General features: G+C 39.8%; 1 protein-coding gene across 1 annotated transcript in view; it reads right to left on the bottom strand.

The window, feature by feature from the left end:
* Nucleotides 1-4,970, bottom strand: part of HIVEP1 (HIVEP zinc finger 1) — a 98,085-nt gene extending 93,115 nt beyond the window's left edge. The window contains exon 1 of the mRNA XM_053468244.1: nucleotides 4,762-4,970. The gene's annotated coding sequence lies outside the window, so the exon portion shown is untranslated. The remainder of the gene's footprint in view (nucleotides 1-4,761) is intronic.
* Between the last annotated feature and the right edge of the window lie 13,298 nt (nucleotides 4,971-18,268).

Below are 18,268 nucleotides of genomic sequence, written 5' to 3'. Positions count from 1 at the left end.
GACATTGCTTAGATTCTCATCAATTTATAATTTCTTAAGGCAGAAACAAAGTTAGAACTTTGTCTCTCCTCCAACAGCACAACAAAACCATCTAAAAGGATGCAAAACTACCCAATAAATGTAGAGGTTGGCTAGAAATAGGCTAACGTACATATTAGTATTTTATGTCTCCAATAGGCTACAATGATGACCGACTGGTCACTGGCGAATTATAAAGTAATAAACTCTAAACTGGAATCTCAGACAGGTGTCTGGAAGCGGTTTGTGGGACAGTCGTGATTTTCAGGGCACTTTTGGGGTAGTTGCACCACTGTTCCACTTTTGCGCAAAGTGTGGATTATGGGTTGGTTGGGTAGATCCTCTGATCTCTTTACTCCCCAAGGGAGGTGTAAAATCAGTGATGCTCTGTGCACCAACCATATGGCCATCTTGTAACATTCTACAGCTGGGCAACGCAAGGCGACTCAAGTAACAAGGGCGCCTGAAACGTTGGGAGGTATGGTATAGAATATCCTCAAAAGAGAAATGCTTGTCATCACATGCATATAATAGCTGACCTCACCTTTAAACTGTCATGGGGGGGGCATGCAAATATAGAAGCATGGGTTAGAATCCTATTTTTGCTAGTTCCAGTTTTCACAGAAGAACTGAAAGCACAATGTTGTTTGGGCTTATGAGGGGGTGTTTAAACCAAATAAAGCTTTTAAATTATTTGTTTTCTTCTTCTTTCTTGCAGGTACTTACTAAGTACTTTAAAAATGTATCGCCCTTCGGTGGGGTTGTACACGGTGTTAACCTTTATTTAATTTTGGTGTCCCCAGTAAAGCCTACATTCAGTTTCAGGGATCTGCGAAGCTAAACAAGACGTCTCACTCTGAAAATGCCTCCGATTTACATTCCCAGCACCGTGTCCCCTGTACCGTCCAATCAGGGACAGGGATTTAATTGGTTGGTTTACTGATACGACCACATTAATTATGTCCAAGATTTCTCCTCTGTAACATGTGCCGGTGTTGATATGAATACTACTACAAAGTGAAGTCGTATACTAGAACTGAAAGCAAACACAAAATAGTTTGCAAAAATGTGAACCGAAACAACTGAGGGTTTTGCTTTGTATATACAGAAGGGAAAAAACAAGCTGATCTTAATCTCACTGGATGGAAATATTTCACAAACACGCTTTTAAAATAGCCTCCTGTCCTCGATCACCCGTGTTTATTGTATGTATGACAGCATGATGTGTCTACATATAATACCCTCTGTTATCTGTGGCCATAGTGCGAGAGCTTTCGTCCTGCTATTTTAGAGAGGAAGTAAAGCTGTATTTCTGACACCAAGAAAACTCCTGGCAGGACTACAGTCATGTGACTCAGTGACAAGGGAGGGGGGTGTCAGGGGATATGTCTGGCCCCGCCTAGTGTCTATTGCTAAAGCTGTCCAATGACGTCACTGGGTTTCCCCCTCCCCTTGGTGTACTCCAAAGCATTCCCTCCAGTCCTAAAGCTTTAACTGAGGGGCCCAATCAGGGGGGACTCCGAATGTCCAAAACTGACGGGTTTTCCACTCTTTACAATTAAAAAGTGAACATAAGAGGCGTACCTCCTGAAGGTCAGTCCTGAGGAGTGACAGCTGTCTTTTTGGTTCCACTCTGTCGCACCCCAAACTTCCCTTCCTTTCTAGGTCCGCAGTAAATATGAGGTGTGCTGGATCAGTAAAACACTAATAAATGTAAACTGCGGTGAATGACTTTCTGCAAATAAAATACACGTAAAGTCGTTATCAGTAAAAAAAAAATCTAGATAGTGACCCACCAACGTGATAATGCCCTGAAAAGATAACATATCAGCAAAGAGCAAAAAACAGTTCGTTTATGGCAAGGCCGTATACTCAAGCACTTGAGTGCCAACATTTCCTCTGTCCTTTGCTGGTCAATTAGCGGAGTCTTCAAGCTACGTTGATACATTTATTGGGCCAACATCCAAAAAGATGGAACGTCACATAAGCTTTTGAGGGCTCACAGGTCTCTTCTTCAGATGGAGGTCACGAGACGCAATTTTCTCTTGGGCTAAAACGGCTATATCCATTATTTGTATCACGTAACTTATTAACATTCTTCCTCCCAATGCCAAGGTAAATTAGCAGTTTGTGGTCAAACACGCCATGCCCCAAAGAACACGGAATCACCTGACTTATCTAAACAAAACACCGATGTTGTATCAGCGTATAAACAATACCGAAAGGAACCCGGTGTGATGCCAAAAGCGGCTACATAAAGACCAAACCACACCACTGTTCCAAGGACCTGAGCGCCTTTATCTTCTCCGATTACTCAGCTTATCATAGTCACAGGTATTGTGTGGAATTATGTGACATCATCCATTTGCGATCATAAAAAAGGGATTTTGCAATCGTAACCCCATTCACGACCAAAGGTATTTCACGCCCTAAAGACTGAGCTTTATTACCAGGTTTCTTTAAAGTGACGCACCAGTGTCCAATGCAGCTTCATCAATGAACAATGCGTGATAAAGTACTTCATGCGTTTTCCATCCTCTAATGAAATCGCTTACCTTTAGGAGAAGCTGCAGCACAACACCCCTTCCATGGTCCAGTTTTTGCACCACTGATTGGTTGCTTGAAGCAGCCAATCAGTTGCAGAAAAGCTCTCCCACTGACATCAATAGTAGCGCTTTGTGCTCATGCGCGTGAGTGGTCTTGCCAGACACCCCTGAAACCCTTCCCATGACAGCACTGGAGCGGACTGTGAGGACGAATATATTACGTGGCAGGAGCACATCTCCTGCACGCCGAATAGCTAAGGAATACACTTTCTTCCTAAAGGGTATTCCTTTAAATTGTCATTTATGATAAAAGTAATTCAATGAAATTATTTGTATTGTATTATAATGATTTTAAATCATTTGTGCACGCAGTCGTGCAGGAACATACAGATCCATGCAATCACCGTTACTCATTGCTAGGGATGTTTAAGGGGAAATTTCAAGTTTCCTTCTGGTAAAGCTCTGTTTGGGGCTCTCCTGTGGATGCTTAGTCCAAATATTTGCACAGTGGCTGTTTTTCCAGTATGAAAACTTTCCATTTAACCCTGTAAACACTGGGTTTAAAACTGAAACAAGGCACAGACTGTGTAAAACCCACATGACATCGCAACAAGGTACACGTGCAAGATGCACGGATCACAAGATCATCTAGAACAGTAGAATGCACATGTTATCCAAGCAATTCAATTATAGGATAACCTGTAACCTATGCAAGGTAACTTTATATCTTCTTTGTATACATTTATAATGACAATGCCAGTAACAGGGTTAGTACAAGTAGGCAATATAAATCCTGGCTGCTTGAATTGGAGATGTGAAAAAAGTCAACAGCATCAATAGGTTTGTTGGTGGCAGAATGTAGAAATATTATGACGACCCAAGCGTTAGGGACAGTAATTCCAAACCAGGGGTCTCCAACAGATAGCCGCTGGTAGCCCTTGAGCCCCAATACACTTGATATCTGAAGGAAAGGGGTGCTGGACATGTTGGCGTATCTAGACCTAGGAAAGAAATACCCTTGACGTGCACTATGATTTCATACTAGCTCTTGTGTTCGTGAATCGTTAGATGAGGTCTCAAACTGCTGTTCTAAACTTGGGTCTTTGACAAGGATCACAATGTCCCAAAGAGGAACTCTGATGACCCAACGTGGTCAATAAAACAAAAATCGAAACTGGAAGTGACTCATGGTGGGGAAACGTTTCACAATAATGTATTCCTTTCACAAGCACAGATCAGATCGTAAGGTCAATCACGGCTGCCTATTTACTATGTTTTTGAGCTCATCCACAAAATGGTATGTCTATCAAAAGATTTACACAAAAGAATATGATATGGGTGATTTTTGTCATGGTATATTTAAAGACTTGCCTGCTGATAGGATACATGACCTTATTTGTCTTATACCAATTTATCGCATAACCCACTGGACACACAGAGTTAATGGCTGATGAGGTCAGAAATGGCTGATGAGGTCACAGATCTATATTCATAATATTATTTTATATTCAGCAGCCAGCCTGATTTTCGCCGGAAACAGAAGAAACATTTTAGAAAACTTGGCCCTTTTTTTCATAAAATTTGCCAATCTCTCCCTAAATCCAGCACCCATATTTGAAACATAGATGCATTATATATTCCATATATAATAACAACTGATCTGTTAGGAACATGAAAATTATGGTTTGGGGGGGGTTGTTAAAGGTTTGGTTCATTTTGTACATAATTATAGAATGTTGCCTGTTTGAAATAAATGTCATTTGCAATGTCAAAAACAGCATATTTTACTCACAAAGGTTATCTACGCATGCTGTCACTGCAGAGAGCCTGCAACATCGGGCGTATGTCGGAAATCCCTTGCAGATCGCGAGGAGCCCTCGCAGGTTTCCTGCAGACGCACACCCTCTCAGTGTACATCCTCATTAGGGCAGCCGGGGGATCCCGGAGGTTCCTCTCCCGTGTGCCCTGAGCCCTCGGCTTACCCGTATACCGTACAAAAGTTAAACTCTGCAACAAATGCATGTCCTACAGCCACCATACAACTCCGCGTACACCCAGCTGCAAACACTAAACTTTCACCTTGCAAAAACAACAACCTGCAAAGAAATATCGTAGATGTGCTTTCTTCCGGTCTGGCACCAAAGGGGTTAAACGTACATCGTGTTTCATGAAGAAAATGCAAAACTGTAATACTCACCCAAACTTGCATTGACTTCCTAGTGGGGACCCATACAGGGTGTACGGGAAGGACCTACAGGGTCCCCTCCCCTTTTTCTACAATCCAATGTGTCCGGGCTTCGGTGCAGGAAACACAAGATTAGTGGAATCTCCCAAATATTTGGGGGGTGTTATCCTATCTTGTTCCCCCTTCGGTCCCTGGCCTTGAATGGGATTTGCTCTTACGCATGGTAGTTTGTATTGGCTTACGTTGCAATGTTATTTCTCTTTAATGGTTAGAAGGAGGGATCCCTCGCATGTGGCTGCTAGGAGATGAGGGGATTGCATGAGTGGGAGGAGCAAGGGGCGGGACCTTCAGCATCACTGCATGAGTACTGTCAGCTACTCTGTAACAAGGCGGGGGTCCTCAAGCAAAACCAAGGGTATATAGTTTGGGGTTAAAGGGAACCCATCATTATATATTATATTCTTTACTTATATACAGTGATGTTTAAGAAGAAAAGCATGTTGGCTGTAGTTGACATATCTGTAAAGATTTGAAGGATACAGTATTTTTTTCCCATTGTGGATATTCATTTGTTCTATTTCTCACTCCAAATTTTTCTTTTTTTAAAAAAAAAAACAAACTTTAATTTTAAATGATAATGTTAACAGTTAATTTTCAGCCATGCAATATGAGACGTTCAGAGTTTTTAGAAAAATGCCATTTATTTATTTTCTCAGATTCTTTATGATGTGCAGGGAATGATGATGATGAACGGAAGATAAGACCCATTCGGCCCATTTAGTCTGACCTTTTCCCTGATGTAAATATTCAGACCTTAATCAGTCCTTGGCCACGTCTTAGATTCCGGATAGCTTTCCGCCTATCTCATTTATTGTATTAGCCTCTATTGCTACTAGGTTGTTCCATTTACTCACTCAGTATAGTAAACATTCTTTACATTACAACTACACCTCTGACCCTCTTGTTTGAGGCTATGACGTCTTTTTCTAACACTTCTCCTCCTTGTTAGAACAAGAGGTCATAATCTAGTTAGAGGGTCACTGGTTTGAATGTCATATAAGGAAGTTTTACTTAACCGAGTGGGTGGTAGATAAAGGGTCCTTTAAAAAGGTACATTTGACTTTTTAAAAGCAAGAGTCATCAGCTTTACGTTTACCAAGAAAGCTACATAGGTTCAACAGTTACTTGTTCCTGTGGACTGAATGGGTTTGGTCCACTAAACAATGAGTTGCGTCACTATATAAATATAAAGCAAACATAGAATTTTACTACCCTGTGTTATGCAGCTCATCTTGGCCTTTCTTGCATAGTAGACTTGCAGGGATTGTCTCTTCATAATGCATAGTGAATAGGCTGAGGTTATTTTTTTATTTCTGCACAACTCACTTCTTAGTTAATAAATACCCGAGCTTTCTGCAGCCAAGGGCAGATTTAATGAACCGCAGCGAGGAAACACAGGACTGTGTGCTGCAAAGAGGGGAGGTATGTGAATAGGCACCTGCGGGTTTCCAATAATCCCTTGTAATATTGCTCATTAACACATTAAATGAATTCTTAACAGAAATAACTTCTTTTTCTTGAGTCCTAGTTTCCTATATAAGTATATCCATTCATATAATGAAGGAGAACTAATGAGTGCCAAGATGGCCAAGGTAGCTATGGTTCAGCATTAAAGAATGAGTCCCAAGGCCCGGCTCATAAATCATGGATGGATTAATAAATGGATGCATAAAGATGGATTCACAGGCTTTCTGGATGGCGTGCACGAGGACCCAAAAAGGGAGAGGCAGTTTAGCCAGCTTGGGTCTAGCTTGCTACTTCTGAGAAGATGGCAAGGACCAGGTGGTAACAATGCATTTCTTAATCAATTTTATCAAAACACACCTCTACCTTTGCACGTTAGGGTAAGTTTACTACATTTCCCTTTTCCCAGGGATCTTTATAAGCAATGCATTGTAAAGGGTGGTAATGTTTCTGTGCGGTATACATTCCATGAAGTGGAAATCTGGTCACTGTATACAGGCATTCCGCACGTTAACATACACAATGGGGCCCCGACCATGTACGTAAAATGGAAATGTACTTAAAGCAAAGCACTACTTTTTCTTAACTTATCAATGTATGTATTGCACCGCAATCTTCAGGTCATTTCCAGGAGGATAACCATATCATTCATAGAACAGTGCTATGTTTTTTTTTGCTTTGTTGTTGTTTCTATAGAGCAATAAGTACAAGTAGTTTATTGCTATTTCAAAATAGAATTTTTTTATTTTTTTAAATTCTCTAAAGTGACGTTGTAACACTTATATCTGTCATGAATCCTTGAATCACCCCAACCGCCAATCGCCAAACTTTCCAAAGTAGTAAAATTGTTAGTGATTTTTTTTTCACACAGATTGCAATTCAGGTATAAATTTACTAAGAATTTTCAAAGGAACATATAGTGTATGATCAATAAGACAAAATATTTACATACTTTCTAAAGTACTGTAATACAGCACAAGGCAATCATGTACAATATGAACACCGATTTTACTAAACCCAGAATTACAGTAATAGTAGCTTGAGGAAATGGGGTGGTGTTGGGATGGGGAGGTTGTTGGCTTGGGGATGGGGTTAAGTAATGGGGTTGAAGATGTCAGTGGGTCACAAAGGGAGTGAGAGTAGTCCTCCTCCTCTAGACTGTCCATAAGAAAGTAGTCCCTAAGCAGATAAGCTTGCAGTAGTCTTGGACAGAAACCTGCTCCTCCTTAATGCCAAATGGTTCCCAATAAACCATAAAGCATCCTTTATGCAGCACATGAGGCACCAAGCATCATTAATGGCACCCTTTGTGTGTTCCTGGAAACAGTCTGTAAAGAAGAGTGTGGGAGGACAGGTATATTCTCTTGGTAGAGTCCTTGAGTTAGAGCTTCAGCACCCCACTTGTTTTGAATCGCTGAGTTACTCATTAACTATAAAACAGCTCATTTATCAGGAAAGGTTTAAGTGCTGGAACTGTTTTGGCCCTGGCACATAAACTAGTGGTATTTTTTGTGGGATATTTTGGTATTAATTAATAATTTCACACCAAAGACTCCCAAATATTACTTGATTCGGTTTATATGTGAAAGAAGTATATTTTGTGCTGTGATGTTTTGTGTTGCAGTGCAAAAGAAAACTATGTATGACTAAGTGAATCCTGCAGAGAGAAGGCCAACCATCAAAACATCATTTCCATTATCTAAGCTATTCTTAGTTAATCTAGTGAATAATCAGATACACAGAGAATGTCGATGTCTTGGTTGTAAGATATCTTGTTCTCATTTATTTTTTGGTTTCAGGAAGGAAGACCTCTAAGGTTTTTAAAGGAAAAGTGCCTGGTGTCGGCCATTGGATTTATCTGATAAGGCAGCCGCTAGGGGAGAATGTATTGGAAGCCTGTGAATAGGTGTTTCCTGGTGTCTTCCAGTGTAGTTCTGCTCATTTTGCTGAGAATAGAGGAGCAGTGAAGCAAACACAATAGATATATAATACTAGAAAGGACAAGTGGGGCATCAACATAACCCACAAATTAAAAGTCTCCCCATGAGTAAAGACTTTCTTCTGAACTGTCAATATCTTACATTTATAATACAGATACTTGTAAACTTCCTAGGAATTCTGCTATGGGGATCACCCTCTCCTTTTCAATATGGTAGCCAATGAGTAGAATTAGGTTAAAGAGGCAGGTCTAGCTGTGGGGAAGGAAAGGGTGCAGCAAGTGATCAGGTCATAGCACAACTCCTTCCTATCAGAGATCTACACATTGGATAATATCTGGATAGTCCTCCCCCTTGGACCCTGCCAGTATATTCTTGACCTTTTGCCATGTAAAGCTTGTGATGCTTGGAAAAACAGAATACTTAACCAAAGATGTGATGGAGCCAGCTGTGCCCTAGCTTACACTCCTCCACTTTTTGACAAGCCAGGCCTAACCTTATTGTAAGCATAAGCCTTTTTGAACCCAGTATAGCTTACCCAGCTAAAGAGACGAATTACAACCACATGCATCAATATAATGTTATGCAATAAATTAATAATTAATGTTTCACAAATAACACATATACAAGATTTGTGTAGTATTAATATATTTATTTTTTTATTCATACTAAAAACTGTAGAGGGGACAGTTCCTTTTATAAGAATTGCATCAATAAAATGTCAAAAAACTTTTTTTTGTTAAAATATATTGATTCTCTCTTTATAAAAGAATCATAGAAACATACAAAGTGGCCATCCAGTCTACCCAACTTCTGAATACTTTCCTTAGTCCCTGGCCTTATCGTATATCAAGCTTATAAATCTCTTGAAGTCTCACCAGTGCTTTGTACAATGACATGAGTACTTTCTACTGTTAATACCTCCCCTTATACAGCCAAGCATTCTGCTAACATTTCCTGCTGCTCTACTGCAGTGTCTACCTACCTTTAAATCCTCAGAAATAATTAACCCTAAATCCCTCAAACGTTGAGGTCAGGACAGTATCAAATATTCTATACACTGTCCTTGGGTTTTTATGCCCTAGATGCATTACTTTGCATTTATCCACATTAAATGTCAGTTGCCACCACCCTGACCATTTTTCCAGTTTACCTAAATCATTTGCCATTTGTCTTATCTCTTCAGGAACATCAACCCTCTTTGTGTCGTCAGTAAAAAGACATACCTTACCATCAAGACCTTCTGTAATATCACTAATAAAAAATTAAAGAGAATTAGAGCAATGGCATGCTGAGCTTGTAATAGGACAATTTAAATAATAAATTATATTTTTGCTCTCTAATACAACTTGTGTCACAGTCAGCGACATGATATCTATCAATTTTACCTCCCAAGTATCTGGCCGGCTCTATTTTGGGGGTAACGGAAGTCTGCTGTTATTTATAGGGTTTAAAATGTTCATGTCAGATATAAAAAAAAACTAGGCAGCTGGCTGTCTTTGGCATTAGTAAACCCCAGTGATTTCAGGTATTTGGATTCCAGGCACAGGCAGAAGCTCTAGTAATATTATATAACATTGTAGCATTACACTTTTGTTCTGCAAATTGTAAATTTGCAATTTGTTAAATGAAATGTAATGTTTTTGTTTTTCTAGGTAGTAATATGTAACCAAAGATATAGTTAAGTTCTAAAATAACTTAATTATCTGTAGTTTGATTAATTAGTTTGATTCTGGACTTGAAACACTCTTGTGCGGTAATGTACTGTAGGGCAAGTTATTAATCAGCTGTCTTGAGTTGTCCTCATTTTTTTTGTGTGTGAATTAGGTGCTCCAAAGTAATAGGGCTACAGTGGATAACCAGGCCCCAAACTTGTTCTTGTAGGGCTGCATTGCCAATAGCGGAATATGCTTTATCTCTCGGCTTGAAAAGGGAAGGCTGGATCTTCTGTATTATCAGAAGAGGGGACCCACTGAAGGTTTCAAGGAGGGGTAGCAGCCAAAAGGCACAGTTCAACCTCCTTACCATCACCAAAAAAGCAAAGTCTTCAAGGACCCAGAAGACAGATAAAGAAGCAGAGTGGCAGAAAAGGAGACAGGGACACGGTAGCGGTCGGCGGAGAAGGTAGAGTGTCATTGAGAGAGAGTGTGAGACAGTTCAAAAGAGAGTGTGGGAGAGTGTGTGAGAGTGGGAGAAAGAACGAGTAAAGGTAAAAAAGCAACAAAATGCAAATAAAATATCTGAGTTCTCTGCTTTGTTTTCAATTGTTTCAATGGGGGCCCCAACTCCTCGTTTATAGACATTTGTACAAATTAACAAAATTGACAAATTTAGTTAAAATTAAAATCTGTTCAAATTTGAGTGCATGTTTTTTTTATTAGTTTATGCAAATGAGTGAAAAATGTGTCCCAGTACAACAACACACGTGTCAAGTGCCCTGGCAGACCAAACTAGGGGGCTCTATAGCAACCTTCAGGCCTTGTGTCTAAAACAGGCACCGGTGCTGGAATGGGCTGAAGACCAGATGCAGGGGTAATGGGTGACTGAAATCCCTGCGCAGGGTCAGCACTCTCCACTAAGGATGGAGCCCCTCTGGCTTTGCGCTCCCTCGAATAGAGGCCTTCTTATGTTTCCCAAAGGTCTTAGCCAATCAGAGTAGTGGTAATAACAGGAGTAAATTTGGATCTGAGATGTTCAGGAAACAAGCCAATATCAATGTACGGGGAATAGCAGGATGGTCTGTAAACAAGCCAAATTCAGGTACAACACAAGACAAAGGCCAAAATACAAGGTAGCTAGCAAAATGTACCAGCACTGGTTGTTGGTTCGGATGGGTCACTGAATAAAACCCCTTGATTTTGATACCGAGATTACAAAAACTTTCAATCCCAAAACCAAAAATGCAAGCAAAAGTTACAAACCACTCACACTTTCTTTGGATGACTAAAATAATCCATTAAATTGATCATCCTAGAATAAAGAATCAATTAAAACAGATACGATTCTAGATAAACCCATAATGCATTATGCTAAATCTCTCTACTTCATTATATTTCGTTTTTTCTATTTGACTTCTACAAATCATTTCTAGTGGAATCCCAGCACTTCAAATATAGAAGCAAGGTTTCTTTGCATTTTCCCAAGTGTAAAGAGTGCTCTTATAAAAATAATCCCACAGCAGTGTATCATTAGTATTAATGTACTAGCAAACAGCTCAGTCAAACCAACAAATACAATCAGGGGAATTGTTGGTGCTTTATACTTCTGAATACATGAGTACTGCACGCAAAGATTTTCGTTCACAAATCATATGTTTATGAAAGATGTTAACAACCAAGGTTTTCTCTTTTTTTGTACACACGCTGTGGAAGCTGTTTTGATTGATTGTACCAGCCTGCTATATATCAATTACCTATAACACTATTCACAAAGTATCTGTAAGTAGACTTTATATCTACATTAAAAAAAACTCTTTTGCTCATGGTGGACATTTACTGGGGTCTTTGGTGGACAATTTATTAATGTTCTGTGGACCTTCACAAGCCTTGCCACGGACACTGGTGTACGGACACTTTTAGTTTGATTCTGGACTTGAAACACTCTTGTGCGGTGATGTACTGTAGGGCAAGTTATTAATCAGTTGTCCTCAGTTTTTTTGTGTGTGACAACGTGAATTAGGTGCTCCAAAGTAATAGGCATACCTGGGAACTTCTGGGCTCCGGCTACCCGGAGCCTTCCCCTGCGGGACGCGGCCAGGACTGCCCACTGATGTCAGGGGGCGGTCCCGTGAGGTTGGTGGGAGTTCCCGATGACGTCAGGGGCATTCTCCTGATGACGTCAGTGAGAGTTCCCGGTGATGTCGGGGGCGTTTCTGCTGACGGTAGTGGGAAGCACCCCCATTTAAAGGGAAAATGGCGGGGGAGTGGGGCGTGTCAAGACCCCTCTCCCGCGACCCAGAGGATTTGGGTCTAGACCCAGAGAAGCTGGGACCGGAAGAGGGGACCCACTGAAGGCTTCACGGAGGGGTACTAGCCGAAGGGCACAGCTCAACCTCCTTACCATCACTGCAGGTGTTAAGTAGATGTCACAATATTCACAACAAATCTTAAACATACAACACAGTTGCAGTGCACCTAAATTGCCTCAGGCCAATGATTATAAATTAATCTTTAAAAAACAGATATTTATATATTCTCTAAGATCTTTCCCCTTGCTCTCCTAACTTCAGATTATGAGTTTTATACTCTTTTCCTTTTTTGCATGCCTTGACATAAAGCCAATATGGTTATTTTAGACAGTATTAAAACTCCAACTGGGGAGATTTTGAGAGAGTTCTAGAAAACAATCATCTTTACATTCATATAGTACATATTTTAAACACTCACATTGAAACACAGCTTTACGTCTGTCTGCTGAACACACAGAATATGGTAGAAACTAAAGTGACTAATTGTTCCACCTTTCTCTGGAATGTTACAGTTACAGTTAATATCACAGGAGATGACAAAGGTTTTTTTCTTCAAGACTCATAGTGTATATATATATATATGTGTATTTGCCTTTATCCAGTCCCTCCATGGTCAGTGTCTTCCCTGCATTAAAAGGCGTGCTATGCCTTGAAGACTTCCAATCAGGGCCGGCCCTACAATGGAGCCGACTGGGGCAATTGCCCCAGGCGGCACTTTTGAAGGGGCGGCACTTTGCCGCCCCAAGCGTTTTTTTTTTAAGCGGAGGAGAGAGAGGGGCGCCGAGTGGTTTTCGCTTACCCGCTCGGCGCCCCTCTCTCTCTCATCTGCGGCGAGTCTCCGTGCTCTGCCACGGTGCCGGCTTGTAATGCTGAGCGCCGGAAAATTTACGGCGCTCAGCATTACAAGCCGGCACCGTGGCAGAGCAAGGAGACTCGCCGCAGGACTGTTTAAAGGTAAGTACCGGGGGGGGGGTTAAGGTAGATAATGGCGTCAGCAAAGTTTAAAATGCGGGGGGGGGCAGCATTTTAAACTTCGCCCCAGGCGGCATTAAGTCTTGGGCCGGCCCTGCTTCCAATGAAGTCTGTGACGGTTGTGCTTAGCAGACACAGACTCCATAGTGAAAATGGGCCTGTAACCATCCCATTGAGTAGCGGGACATTAGGGGCATGATCACCCCAGAGGATAATCTCCCGCCCTAGGCCTGCCCAATGTCGTCAACACGCACTACACGTTTCGCTTATCGCTTCATCTGGCGCATGCACCAGATGACGCGATAAGTGAATCGCGTAGTGTGTGTTGAGAACATTAGGAGGAGTTCGAATTACGGAAGTGGATCAGAGGACTAAGACGGCGTCTCTTTGTGGTAGCGCTGCTACGAAGTTTGAAGCCTGGACTCTGTAACATCTGAAACGGAGGAAAACAAGTTTGCCTTTCTTGTATGCATTAAAATTATCGTTTTTATCTACTCCCCCTTCTTTATCTACAAGTACCGGTGTGGGATAAAGAAACTCCTAAGGAGATCATCATACTCTATATATGGGCATATTTATGCCCTTTAAACTGTAAGGGTCTGATCTGCTTAACAGCATTTTTTTAGACCTACTTTGATATGCTACACCATAATTTTTTTTTCTCTTTCTTTTCTATATGAGCCTTTTGGATACTTTGTGTGGGAACTCTCGCTGGAAGGGTATCTTTGTACATATTATTTTTGTGTTGCACATATAATTTACTGACTTATTATTTGGGTGCGCAGACACTTGTGTGGTTTTGATTGTATTTAATTTGGAACATTTTGGGGAGTTTGTTCCTGTGTCTTTGCGGCACCACCTATCCAGAAGGTGTAATTTATATTTAATTAGAATAGTGCGCTTCCCTGTTTTGTATTTTGAGTCCCAAAATAGTAGTTGATCCTGGTCCACACATCTCTTAAGGCATCAAGGATCAACCCACCCCATCCACCCCCAGAATTTGTAGGGCTGATGGCTATGGATTGTGACAAGCCCCTCACGTTCTCTAATCCTATTTGCAATTGCTGGGGCCGCAATTGCAGCCCCTTTTTGGGTATTCCAGGCATCATGAAACACCCCTCACCCTATTTGGATAAGATTTTGTGGAGCAATACTGGCCTGTTATTTTTAACCATCTATTGGGCAGTTCGGAGGCCACTTTATTTCCTTTTTCAGGAAAGCTGTGCTGGGGATCTGAGGTCAGAATAAAAAGCGACCTCAATTATAAGACAAGCTTGCTTTTTCAGATGATTTTTCGAAAATACCTTATCTTTAGCAAATAAGAGAATGTCTTACCTTATGTCAATTGTGTTGATGTAGTCTTATACTTGTTGGAATTGAATTAGGTACTCTATTCTCCATATGACCCTCTAGTATTTTAATCTAACACTGCATAAACTTTAATTTGCTCCAGCAATTCAACCCAAAGGCAAAAAATCCACGTACCCTAAAAGCACCTGACAAAGTGATATTGCAGACTCTCTTCTGCATTCAGATTTAATTTGAATTAAGTTCTAAAAATATTTTTTTATGCTCAGTAAATAGGATTACTTGGAAAAACTATGTAGCTAACATAAACCTCAGGGTATTATACCCATAAATCATTCATATCTTCCATACAAAGCCTGTGAATGGAACGTTCTAAATGGAGATAAAAATAGAAATTCAGTCAAGTGGTTGGGAAAGTCTCTTTTTTTAACACTTGCTTTTAGAAATCTCCTAAGAGAAACCAATTTAAACACTAAATACTGACTCTGAATGACTCATGTAAGATAAGCAGAATTCAAATAGTTTTAAAAGAGGTATAGATATATCTACTATTCCCAGATATTGTATTGTTGGTAAAACATGTGAAACAAAGAATCTCCCATTTCAAAACCATAAGCTACCTGATAATTTGGTTACTTTTTAGAAAAAGGTATAGGACATTGAGCTACAGTCCCTTAGTCCAAAAGATAAAGTGTTAAAAGTGAGAAAAATATGCAAACAAAGGACAAACGTGTGGAAAGGATTGTGGGGTTAGAGTGTGTGGAGTCCAGGAGTCTATTCACTAAAGGAAGAGTTGACGGTAAAGTGCCAGTAATATTTAACTCAAATGTTGAGTGCCAATTCTCTCCTACTACTGAGTTACAAATGGCACATTGATATTTTGGTTTGTATGCGATTTTATTAAAAATATTGACATACAAAATAAGTTCAGGTGACACTGTTTTTATTTTTGGCAAATATTTATTAAGAAAAATAATTTACTAAAATATGTTGCATTTAGATTTTTTGCAGAGCTGCTTTCCATGTTTTGAGGTAATTTTGGCCTTTTCCTGACTAATTTGCTTTAGTATGTTCAGGTTGGTTGCTGTTGATTGAAGACTGCTAATTTCAAATAGTGCCACTGATTCTCAATAAGGTTGACATCAGAATTTTGAATTGTTCTGGAAATTACACATTTGCGTTGTTAAACCAATTTTGCCTTAGCCTTGTGTCTGGGATCACTATCCTCAAAATTTCCTCAAAAGCTTCAGCTTTTTAGTGAGTTGAATCTGTTTTTCTTATATGATTACCATATATTTTGCTTCCACCATTCTACCTTCAATTTTATGAACATGATGCTGTCACCACCAAACTTCAATGTAGTTGTGTGTCTGCAGACACAAACCATGTTAAGACTGTATCACACATAGAAGTTCGATTTGTGGTTATCTATCTATCTATCTATCTATCTCTATCTATCTATCTATCTATCTATCTATCTATCTATCTATCTATCTATCTATCTATCTATCTATCTATCTATCTATCTAAGACGTCTACCATTAATCCAATTCAAGCCACTCAAGTCTGCAGTTGTTGAGTGTTGGTCTCTCGTAGCTTCTCTTACAATGTGTTTTCTTATTTACACACAGCAATTTGAGGGATGATGTTTTTTGGGAAGTGTCTGGTGTGATACAGCTATCTTCCTGATAATTAACCCATCTTTGTGTTCTATGATATCCAGAAACATCTTCAGATGTTTTTACCCAGATCCACAAATGACCAGTTATCACTAGTGTTTGATTCTTTATCCTAAGATCTGACAGTATTGTTAATTGCTCATAGATAGAGGACAAAGGTAAAGTAAATGTCAAAAGTATTTGAAGGTATTCGAAAGTATTTGAAGGGCTATTAAGGGATAATATTCAGGAATTCATTGGGAAGAACAGTGTTCTTAGCAAAAATCAGCATGGTTTTATGACACATAGGTCCTGTCAAACTAATTTAATTGCATTCTACGAAGAAGTAAGTGTCGATCAGGGTGTTGCAGGGCTTTTGCCAAGGCGTTTCACACGGTTCCACACAATAGGTTAGTATTCAAACTGAAAGAAATTGGCCTAGATGCAAATTCTTGTTCTTGGGTTGGCTTAGTGATAGAGTACAGAGTGTTGTTATAAATGGCAAATTTTCAAGCTGGGCAAAAGTGGTAAGTGGTGTCCCTCAAGGTTCTGTTGAAAGTCGTTGAAAGTCACGTTTCCATGTTTGCAGATGACACTAAACTCTGTAAAGTAATACAACGTGAGCAGGATATTACTTTGCTGCAGAGGGATTTAGATTGATGACTGGGCATACAAATGGCAGATTAAATTTAATGCAGATAAATGTAAAGTTATGCACTTCAGGGTAATGAATGCACAAGCAATTTACTCCCTAAATGGTAGTGAATTAGGGATAACAACAAATGAGAAGGATTTGGGAATTGTTATAGACAAGAAGCTAAGAATGTGCAATGTCAGTCAGCAGTTGTTAAGGCCAGTAAGATATTGTCATGTATAAAAAGGGGCATCAATTATTGGGACAAAATTATAATTTTGCCCCTTTATAATTCAATGGTAAGACCACACCTTGAATACGCTGTGCAATTTTGGGCACCCATTCTAAATAATGATTTTATTTAGCACTGGAAAACGTGCAGAGGCGGGCTACAAAATTAATAAAAGGAATGGAACACTTTAGTTATGAAGAAAGGTTAATTAATTTAAATCTGTTTAGTTTAGAAAAACAGTGCCTCAGATAGTATTATATAAATATATTCGGGACCAATACAAACCATTGTGTGGAAATCTATTCATAAACAGGACTATGCATAAAACACACTATCACGCATTTAGACTGAAAGAAAGGAGATTTAGTCTAAAGCAGAGGAAAGGGTTTTTTACAGTAAGGACAATAAGGATGTGGAATTCTCTCTGCAGAGATATTTTTTTCAGAGTCTGTACAGACATTTAAACAACAATTGAATAAATACTTGCAAATCATAATATTCAGGGATATAATGTTTAAAGTATGGGGAAACATCTTCTTGATTCAAGGACCCGAGATGTGACTGCCATTCTGGGGGCAAGAAGGGATTTTTTTTCCCTAGATTGTGCAAAATTGGAAAGAGCCACAACTGGGTTTTTTTGCCTTCTTTTGGATCAACAACAAAAAATAAACAGATATAAGAGAGGCTGAACTTGATTGACGCATGTCTTTTTTCAGGCTATGTAACCTCATAAAACTTACTATTGAGGAAAAAATTCTGGTTTAGCACAACAAGATTATTCAAATGTTGCAGTATGTTGACTAGTCAGTCAAGCAATCACCAGGATAATTGCCTACTTCATCTGGGACTACAAAATGGACAGAATAAAGTGCACAATTGTGTACAACAAACTTTCCTATGGCAGCAAAGGAGTGCCCAATATATCAAGATTTTGTATGCAAATGTGTGTCTACTCTTGAAGGCACTTCACCTGGTTCTGTGGGGAACTCTCTCTTCCACGTTTTCTTGTTTCACCTCGTGAGGAGCCTGAAATGACACAAATGGGACAGCTCCACCCCATAAATCTATAATACACACTAGTTTTGCCTGGGTGTTACAACGTTTGTGAGGGAATAAAAACTGAGGGAAGTAATACCAGACCTGTTGTCCTCTAGGGCGATAAATAAGCTCATTAAAGCGAAGGACACTACGGAGCAGATTGCAGGGTTACCTGATGCCAGAGCAGAAACTGTTTGGACTTATGTAGCTTAAAACAGGCTGTGAGAAAATCACCTGGTCCAGTAGTGC

Source organism: Spea bombifrons, chromosome 5, assembly GCF_027358695.1.
Source record: "Spea bombifrons isolate aSpeBom1 chromosome 5, aSpeBom1.2.pri, whole genome shotgun sequence".
NCBI classification, from domain to species: Eukaryota; Metazoa; Chordata; class Amphibia; order Anura; family Pelobatidae; genus Spea; species Spea bombifrons.
Note: the sequence above shows the minus strand (reverse complement) of the source record. Positions and strands in the feature narration are given on the sequence as shown.